Below are 9,767 nucleotides of genomic sequence, written 5' to 3' on the forward strand. Positions count from 1 at the left end.
CCAATAAATCTTTGTTACATTGGAGCCTCTCTTTCACAAAATCATCCAACCCACTATATCTCTACTATAAAACATACTCCTCCAGAAAAATGATTCTAATCCCCCTATTTACATGCCAAACTGGGAGACCGACTTAGGTGCACTTATATCAGCCCTAGACTGGGGGAAAAAAGATTTTATCTTGACACACAAACTCACCCTCACATGAAAAGCTCAGGAGACCAACTATAAAATCCTTTTCCAGATGGTATCTTGCCAATGGATTTATACCGCATTTCATCTACATCCCCAGACAAGATGCTGGCCTATGGTCCTATGATCCACATTTGGGGGGAATGTCCGGCCATCTTTTGATTTTAGGAGATAAAAGACAGCAGTAAATATTTACAATACACTCCCTGATTCTAATGTCCCCAATAGCCCTAAGGTTGCCTCATATTCAGGATGGATCAAGTCCGCCAAAAAAAGTGTGCTTCTTCATTGTCTGTCAATCATCCCTAGATTTTGGAAGCAGACGGCCGTTCCTTCTCTAAAAGAGTGGCTTGTAAAATTTTAAAGGAATCGAACACATGGAACAGCTAGTTGTGGAGGATGATGACCAGGTGGAAAAAGACATGTTGACCTGGTCTGCTTGGAATTGGTTTAAGGAATCTCCTCACTTTTGAGCCTTCTTATCTTGGACCATCAATAGTATATATTAATATTGAGAATGAGCTCTCGTCTCTCCCTAGCACTTTTTCCTTCCACCTCCTATTTCCCCTACTACCATACTTGTACCAACCCCTCCATCTTTTTCCTTAACTACCCCCCCCTTCCCTGACTAGTTGGGCTAAGTTTATTTTTGTCTTCCCCTTGTCCTTACCTTATCCCCCACCCCGAGTGTTAATTGATTCTCGAAGGAAAGCGATGATGATATTAAACTTCACTTTCATGGATAGTAATACTGTTGGATTCCCATAGTATTCCTATAACATTCACGGTCAGAGTATATAATTTTTATTAATAAACAGTATTTATATAGCACCAACATATTATACAGCGCTGTACATTAAATAGGGATTTCAAAGCGCCGACAGATACAGACAGTGACACAGGAGGAGGAGAGGACCCTGCCCCGAAGAGCTTATAATCTAAGAGTATATAAGGTTTAAATGTGTATTACACCTGATACCTGGTTTTTATTACGGTATGTACACTGGCAAAACCAACAAGGACATACACCCTCCAGTTTTGTTTTATTTTGTATTATCAGTTGTTGACTCAACATTTGATAAAGGGCTTTTTTTACATACTTCACCTTTTTTTGTTACTGTTTGTTCCCCTTTTTTGGTTTCTTCCCCTATTTGATTATTGTATGTAATTCCTTGTGTATGTATGTTTACCTAATGAAAAACCCACTAAAACAATTGAAACAATAAACCACTGCTAAGGTATTCATTCTCATAATTCAAATGATTGTAAATGCAAAGTTTTGATGTGAAAAAAGGAAGTATAGTATTTTATTTATCACCACTACAAATCCATTAAATTAGAAGCAGTTGTCCTAGATTAGTTTGCCAGCGACTAGAACCTCCTTAGATGTAGAATTTATAAGAATTGATAGCTTAATTAACTTTAGATATTTGGGCTCTGATGTTCTCTATGCTATGGACATGTCATGTGTCATTATACCAAGATTAGAAGAGCTTTTTAAAGACCCCAGAAAGAAGGTTGTGGATGCTAATGAGTAATTATTTGGATACTTCCAAAAAAATTGTAATATTCTACCAGTGACTACTATATTCATGGTCAAGACTTGATGTCCCAACAAATTCACATCTGTAAGGCCCTGGTCAGCACCAGTCCTCACCAGACACCGGTCCCCCAATCTAACGCTGCAGTCTTCACCTATAGCAAGCCCCCGCTCAGCCTCGGGAGACTGGATGTGACTCCCAGCACTTGGTTGCCCCCAGGACTTACTGCGCAAAGTATAGTGTCTGGGAATGGGCTGGCAGCAAGCTAGGAGCCCAGAGATAAAGCTAGACCAAGATTCCAACAGAGCCAAGTCCAGAATACAGAGCAGAGGTCATACACAGAATATCGGTCCACCAAACAACGTACACAAGGGCAAAAAACAAGCAGAGTTGGGGTCACAGGCAAAAGGTCGCTCCAGGCAGGATACAAACAATAGGTCAGGAACAGGCAAGGTCAGCAACAGTAAATCAGACGAAATCACACTTCAGCACAGATTAGCCCAGCTATACAACACGCTACAACAGTCCCTGGTGACTGGGAGCAGAGCGGCTCTAAGGTCTCAGCAGCCAATAGCAGTGCAGGATAGAGCCTCTAGAATCCCCTTCAGCTGTGCACAGCCTAACAATGGATGCTGGGGATGCCATAAATCCATCAGGTTGCACGACTAAAGAGAAGAAGGGGCTGCTGCTATCTTAGTTCTCCTGGCTGCTGCAAATGACAGCATGGACAGACTAAACCATGTTTCATAATGCGATGGCGCACAGCACAGAGTCGCCGGACACATGAGCATCTCCTAACCACATCTAAGTTTTTCCAAGAACCCCAATAATATATTGCAGGAATCTACAGGTAACTCTTGCAACAGTTGGTGTCAAAGTACATTCATCCACATCTAGAAATGTATGCTAGGAAAAAATCTTTGGTGTCCAAAAAGAATATTAAAGCTAGAGTACAGTTTGCCATGGAACAACAGGCCTTCTAGAACAAGGTGTTGTGTACTAATAAATCAAAGATAGAGTTGTTTGTCCACATAACAGTAGACATATTTGGTGCAAACAAAAAAGCATTTCCAGAAAGAAACATACCAATAGTGAATCATAGTGATGGAAAGGTTTCATTTGGGAATACTTTAAAGCTTCAAGGTCTGAGCAGCTTGCAGTCATTAAGTCAACTATAAATTTACATTATATATAAAAGTGTGCTGGATCAGAATATAAGACAATCTCTTCAAAAGTTTAAGGCAGAATCAGAAATTTTTCTTTCAACACAATTATTCAAAGCACACTAACGAGTCCATCAAGATGGTCCATCAATGGTTAAAAGAGAATAAATGGTTGGCTATGGACTGCCCTAGCTCTAATTGAAATCCAACTTGCAGAAGAAAACTAGCTAACTAGGGGAATAACTTAAGATATTTTGCATGTAAGAATGGTCAAATATTAAACAGACACCATTGGAAAAATATGCAAAATGACCACAAGAAGCTATTTCAGCTAAAGCGAGCTTATGGGGCCAAGGGCTCATTTACTCTTTTCACTATACGTGAAGACATTGTATAGGAGAATGTGTAGGACTGCTTGTGTGCATGCCTACATACCCGATCATGGTATATCAGTGCACATATCTCTGTGCACACCACACACATCTTTGCACATGCCATGCACCGATGTGTGCACATACACATGAACACGTGCCACCTGGGGGCTATTTAAATTCCTTCACTCCATTCCTCTATTGTTGAGTTGTCCGGAACTGTGTCAGCTCACAAATCTGTGCATCATCCTGCCAGCAAGGTGTCAACCTTGACTACCTATGACTATACTATTTTATTGTCACTCATGTACCTTTGACACCCTCCTGTCTCCAAGCTCACCTGGGCAGTATGGTGGCTCAGGGGTTAGCACTCCGCCTTTTGCAGCGCTAGGTCCCAGGTTCAATTCCCAGCCAGGACATTATCTGCATGGAGTTTGCAGGCTCTCCCCATATGACTATGGTAGGAACATTAGATTGTGAGCTCCTTTGAAGGACAGTTAGTGACACTGTTATGGACTTTGTACAATACTGCATAATATGATGGTGTTATATAAATACTGTGTAATAATAATAAAAGACAAGCTACCCTCGTCTTCCTAGGCACCTGATATATTTTATTTATGTATCAGGAAGAGAATTTCGGTAAATAGTCTCACTTTATTTTATGGTTGCATAGAACACTATTTATTATGGTAATATGGTAAGGGTATACGTTGGCAGAAAGGCATTATTAGTTTATACCTGCACAGGTCTAGCTAATATTATCTGGGCAGGTTATGCAGAAGCAGCAAATGCCTGATGGCAGAACACTCTGAATCCAGCACCAGGCATTGTCAAAGGCTGGAATTTAGAAATGCCCCCTTAGATAAACGGTAATGCCCTTTTCTGGTCACTAAGAGAAAGAGGGGTAGAATCTGAAGATTTCCTTTAGTTACCCATTCTGACAGGCAAGCTGAATGTAAGCAAGAACCTCAGATAATTTCCTAACCTGAAAAGTCCACTTCATTCTTCCAAAACTTCAAATTCCCCTTCCCTCCAGAACCCCTCAGAGAACCCCCACCCCCCTATTTAGTGTACTTCAAAGATTCTGAATCCAAGCACCCCTCAAAGCACCCATTCAGGGGCCCCTCAAATCTATTTATTCCCTCCTAGATTTAGAGCCACTCCCAGGGCAATTACTCATAGCCACCCCTCTCCTAGCACTTTAGTTTCTCCATCCTCTGAAATTTTTAAATATCAGTTTAAAGTACTAACCAATGTTTTTGCAGACTGACATAAAAAAATGTTAGAGCAATAAGCATGCAGTCAGTAGTTTTAAAACTAAATTGAAGCAAAATCTTTCCAATCATTTTACCCAATGCTGGATGCAGTTGCTTCCAAGTCATGTTTTGGGTATTCCTTATTGAGCAACGCAGACATTATTTCACACCCTTTCTGTTAAAATTGGGGCTTTATACTTACAACTTGTTGAACCCCAATATACTGGTCTGAGGATAAACTCCTCTTTACGGGGGCTGGATGAAACTGTTTAGCAGAAAGATATCCATTCTGATCTGATTCTGAAAATGGTGGGCACAAATCTGCCTCTTGTTCTATAATAATTTCACATCCAAGAAAAGGAAACATGTCACATCCAATTTAAGAATGAACTAAATTGTTGACATGCACTAAGTAAAACATTCATAAAATGCATAGGCTCCCCTCACCATTCCAAATTAAAAGAAAATATTATCTTTATACAAATCAGTACATGACCAGACTAAAACGAATGACTAAAAATAAAGGAATACATTTTACTAATTAATACATTGATGTAACTGGGAGCAAAGTTGGAACCCATCACTGTATCCTGGAGCTAATGATAAATTTAACCATAAACAAAAGTAAATGTGGAAGAGCTGCAATGAATAGCTAAACATTTAGTTTATGCTTATTTCTATAGTATCCAAGAAACCATGGCATATCATTACCATGTAGGATAGAAATACAAAGATTTTTTCACATCTCTAGCTCATAGAAATTAATCAGTTGGAAAGGTACCCACATTATGGAAGTCCATGGTGTCTGGTGGATGATGATGGGTTCGGTACCTTTTGGTGCCTATGTAGTAACACAAGGTGAAGAGAGATTGCAAAAGACTGGAATACTAGTTTCATCCCAGCCACCATGGGATGTCACAGTGGCTCTAATGCAGCGGTCGCCAACCTTTCGTACCTCACAGACCACTATATTCATAATTTTAAATCCTGCAGACCATTAATTTGAATTATTTTAAAAAGATAAATACATTTGTAAAATATTGATCTTTCTAATGGTGCCTGACGAGGACTGTGGGGGCTCTGATTCATTGATCAGCTCATGGTTAAGTGAAGTATTACTATTGTTACTATTACCATTAGATGCATTATCTTTGGTATTACTAATGAAAAACAAAATATTTGTTTGCTTTTCCTCACTCACTATAGTCTTTTTTTCACAATATTTGAATAAATCTAAGACCAAACAAGAAATGATAGTCTAATGCTATGTAAAAGAGAATCTGAGAAATAAACAGATAAAACAATTGGATGAGAATCGGTATTCACGGAGAAGGGTGAATGTTGTAATGGTCGAAACAGTATTATATGGATATGGCTCTGCAACGATACATGCTCTATGACCACTGGTTGGTGACCGCTGCTCTAAAGGGTCTATGTGTAGACTTTAAAGACAGTACAAAACATAGAATTAAAGCATATTTAGTAATATGGAATTTTTTAATTGCAAGTTTTTAGTAGCTCCATGAAAAGTTGATTTATTAAATATGATTTTCTTGGATGTTTTCCTGTCTCAGTTACAAAAAACTTTAAAGTCCAAAACACAATGCCTAATTTCATTGGGATTGTTATATTCATCATAAATAACATTTATGACTCCCTTGCTAGCAGATTCATTAAATATATTCCCATAATTCTCAATAGAGCTCCAAGTTGCCTACTCTGCTTTTGTTAGATTGGGGAGCAATATGGTATAGAGTAATTTGCCCAATTATTATGTTGATATCCTATTCACAGTGGTACGTTGCTATAAGTTCTTAATCCGTTCCAGATCCTTGGACTTATACCAAACAAATTTTTTCCCATAAATAAAAGGAAAACAATTAATCTGTTCCCATGAAAAAAAAAATCCTATTGTTATTGGCATATTATACATTGATGGGGCTGTATAAAACAATTTAAATACTGCTTAATACTAAAATACATAAATACAAAAGCAATTAGATGAAATAAATGAAAATGTAACCTCGCTTTACCTTGCTGAGAAGAGTCGAGTGCCTACTAGGATGGTGCTGAGAAGGGAGGAGGAGGAGATGTTATGTAATTCACAGAGATATATAGCGCGGGTTGTTCACTGAATGGTGGCAACTGGCGTACTGACGCTCATGGGCAGTCGTGGCTTTGTCTCAAGAGAGGTAAAAAGGAGAGCGCGCAGTATATGACTCATTTTGACCCATACAAGTTCTAGCACAAAGGTTTTATACCAAGCAAGATTTTTGGTGTCCACACAGGACTTATACTAAGTTGGACTTATTCCAAAGCAGACGTATACTGAGGTACCACTGTAATTTGAAATATATCAAATTTATAATAAACAGGGCTGGTGGGACAGACTTACTTATTTTTCCACATTGTGCCATATGGATAACAGGAGAAACGCTAGGGCTGAACATACGAGTCCGTGTGTCCATCATTAGGAAGTCCTGGAAAAAAAAACAAATCAACAATAACCCCCAATCTCTAACCCAAATACAGCATTGGTAAATATACATGAAGTTAAATCGTCAGTTAATTCCTCAAGTTGACCTTGTTCTTGTTGCAATATGAAGTTCTTGCTTTGTGTATCATGATTTCCAGAATCCCCTTCTTGTTTTTTTCTTTTTGGAGGAGGTTGATTCATGTATTTTCTATTCTTGATAATCTATCACAACTTGCTTTTACTTGCCCAAATTTACAGAAAATATCTTTTTTATATTCCCCCAAAGATTGTTCTAATGTTTAAATATATGACTGGTAGTCTGATTCTGGTAACAATGATACTATTGATGATATACCCTTGTATACCTTAAACCTTTAGCAGATTAAGATTACATTTATTTTTATTATTTAGAATTTATATAGTGCCAACATATTATGCTTCACAATGTCACGTCACTAGTTGTCTCTCAAAGGAGCTCACAATCAAATGTCCCTAGCATTATTAAATGTCATCAATAAATCAATACAATCTCCAGCTGGTCCCAGTCCAGTTATCCCTCTCTGGTGGCTTCTTTTTTCAGCGCTGGGAGGGAGAGTAACAAACACACACAACTCAAACATGTAGTTAAATCAGTCTCAATTTTTTATTATCACATTGCAGTTTATATCGCCAAACAGCGTGTGAATCATACCTGGCAGTTAGTAAAAAACAGAAAATTAATAAGAAAAGAAAATGTGGTCATCGCTGTTTCGCTGAGCACGGAATGTTTCAGGTCTAAGGGGGAGGCAGATTATTAAGGTAAGGGTGGGAGGCAGATGTTAGTTTACTGATAAGAAGAATACAGCTAATTTCAACACAACCATATTATGTACAAAATAAAGCAAAAACACAAAAGTCATTAAACTTCAGACTTCAGTAAAATTCCACTCCTTACAACAGTCCATGGCCAATTTTTTGGGGAAGCCAATTAACCTAACTATATGTCTGTTGAATGTGGAAGGAAACTGGAGTACCTGGGGAAACCCACGCAACCCAATGCAGATAGTGTCCTGGCCGAGATTCAAACACTTTGACTTGTTTATTAACCAGAATACTTCACAGCTTAGGGTGTTGTTTCCCAATCAGGGTTCCTCCAGAGGTTTCTAGGGGTTCCTTGAGCAGTGAGCAGTTTGTACCTCTCAAGTCAGTATAAGTGACACCAATGATGTTTTTGGCTATCTGTAAGGGTGACATTCCTTCAAATGGCCAACAATGTAAGAGGAATTCTGCCCACTGACCACCATAATACTATATTGTGAGCTGTGGATATAGTAATTATAGAAGGGGGCCCTGAAGACCTGAATTTTATTTTCAATGGTTCCCCTATTTTAAAAAGTTTAAGAAAGTCTGGCTTATTAAGTTGTTTGTGCCCTATAGTGACATCATAGTGAAAAAAGTACATGAAGAACATTTGCAAATAAAATGTCTGGAGAGAAAGGTATTGGAATAGACAGAGCTGGGATAGGGGACAACTGAACAGAGGCAAAGGACTTATGGATGATCATTATTACTTACCTTAACAGACGATTAAAGTTAAAGTGTTTCTGTCAAGGTCCGAAGCTCTATACCCAGCCTTGTTCATAGAAACTTAGGTAGAGATCTTGCAAGGAAAAAAAGGTCTTCTAAAAAAATATGAAAAGTTGAAAGTTAAAAGTTTAGAACTTGATATTTGTTTTACAGCTGAGCGTGTCAGTACCCTGGAATGAGTATAGACATATAAGGTGCCTTGGTGTTTGATATACACATGCTTAGATCAGGCCCTGCCCGGTACCTTCACTGCTGCCTATGTTGGTGGTCCTAAAAGCCACAGGAACTTTATAATCTTAGGAACTACTGAGCAGACAGCTACTGTGCCCTGGACTCCTTTGTGAGCTGCACAGGAAGAAGACTGTGATTGGGTGAAGGTCTGAGGAGAAGAACCTGCCCCCAAGGAGAAGAAGGAAGAGGAGCTCGTAATATGAGGAGAGGGAAAAGGATTGCATATATGGCTGTGGGTGGTGTGTGAGGTGGAAAGTTCGCCCCCAGGAGGACAGGGGTACCAGGCCCTGATCAAAGAGCTTGAATTTTGCAATGCTGGAACTTTTAGATATGGCTGAGGGGGCCAGAAAATTTACCTAGTATGGGGCCCAGAAATTTTCAGTGGTGGTCCTGACTACTCATTTCTGCAAGTGAGGAAAGATGACGGATGTGGGAACAGTTTCATCTTTATTCACAAGCTCTCATTTATGACTCCAAGGGCCACTCTCCAAGACACGCTGGGACTTGTGTTACTGGATAGTGGAAGTAGGCATTTTTGTTGAATTTTTGTTGATATTTGTGACTGTTTGTATTTCTACTTACAATCTATTGCATTGGTTCTTCCTGCCTAATATGTTTGAGGTCTGGTGTCTTGCAGGCGGGGCTGGAATTGTACTTTTTATTTCCCCAGGCCGGCTACCTTCCCTGAAACTGCCCCTCCCCAACTGCCCTGAGGGAAGGCTCCTAAGGCAATGTTCAGACTGACATTGAGGTTGTGGTGCGGTTATCACTTCCTCGTGCCAGGGAGCCCATGTCTTGGGGGAGGCGATACATGTAGCGGCAGCTCTATAGGGGATGAATGAGGACCATGGTGAGCGGTACCAGAACTGCAAACAATTATGTCCATTGTTAAATGTGCAGAGGATGGTTCTTAAACTCCCTGGTTGTAATCCTGAGTGTGGCTCGGGGTTAATTTTCAGTACGAAAAG

At 39.4% G+C, this 9,767-nt stretch overlaps 1 long non-coding RNA gene across 1 annotated transcript; it reads right to left on the reverse strand.

Annotated features, from left to right (window-relative positions):
- Positions 1-204: 204 nt before the first annotated feature.
- On the reverse strand, positions 205-8,738 carry LOC140322229 (uncharacterized). Its single transcript, XR_011919184.1, has 3 exons — positions 8,557-8,738; positions 6,922-7,006; positions 205-347 (listed from the first exon to the last, which is right to left on the reverse strand). It is a non-coding gene; the product is annotated as an uncharacterized lncRNA (long non-coding RNA).
- Between the last annotated feature and the right edge of the window lie 1,029 nt (positions 8,739-9,767).

The sequence above is a fragment of the Pyxicephalus adspersus genome, chromosome 2 (genome assembly GCF_032062135.1).
Source record: "Pyxicephalus adspersus chromosome 2, UCB_Pads_2.0, whole genome shotgun sequence".
NCBI classification, from domain to species: Eukaryota; Metazoa; Chordata; class Amphibia; order Anura; family Pyxicephalidae; genus Pyxicephalus; species Pyxicephalus adspersus.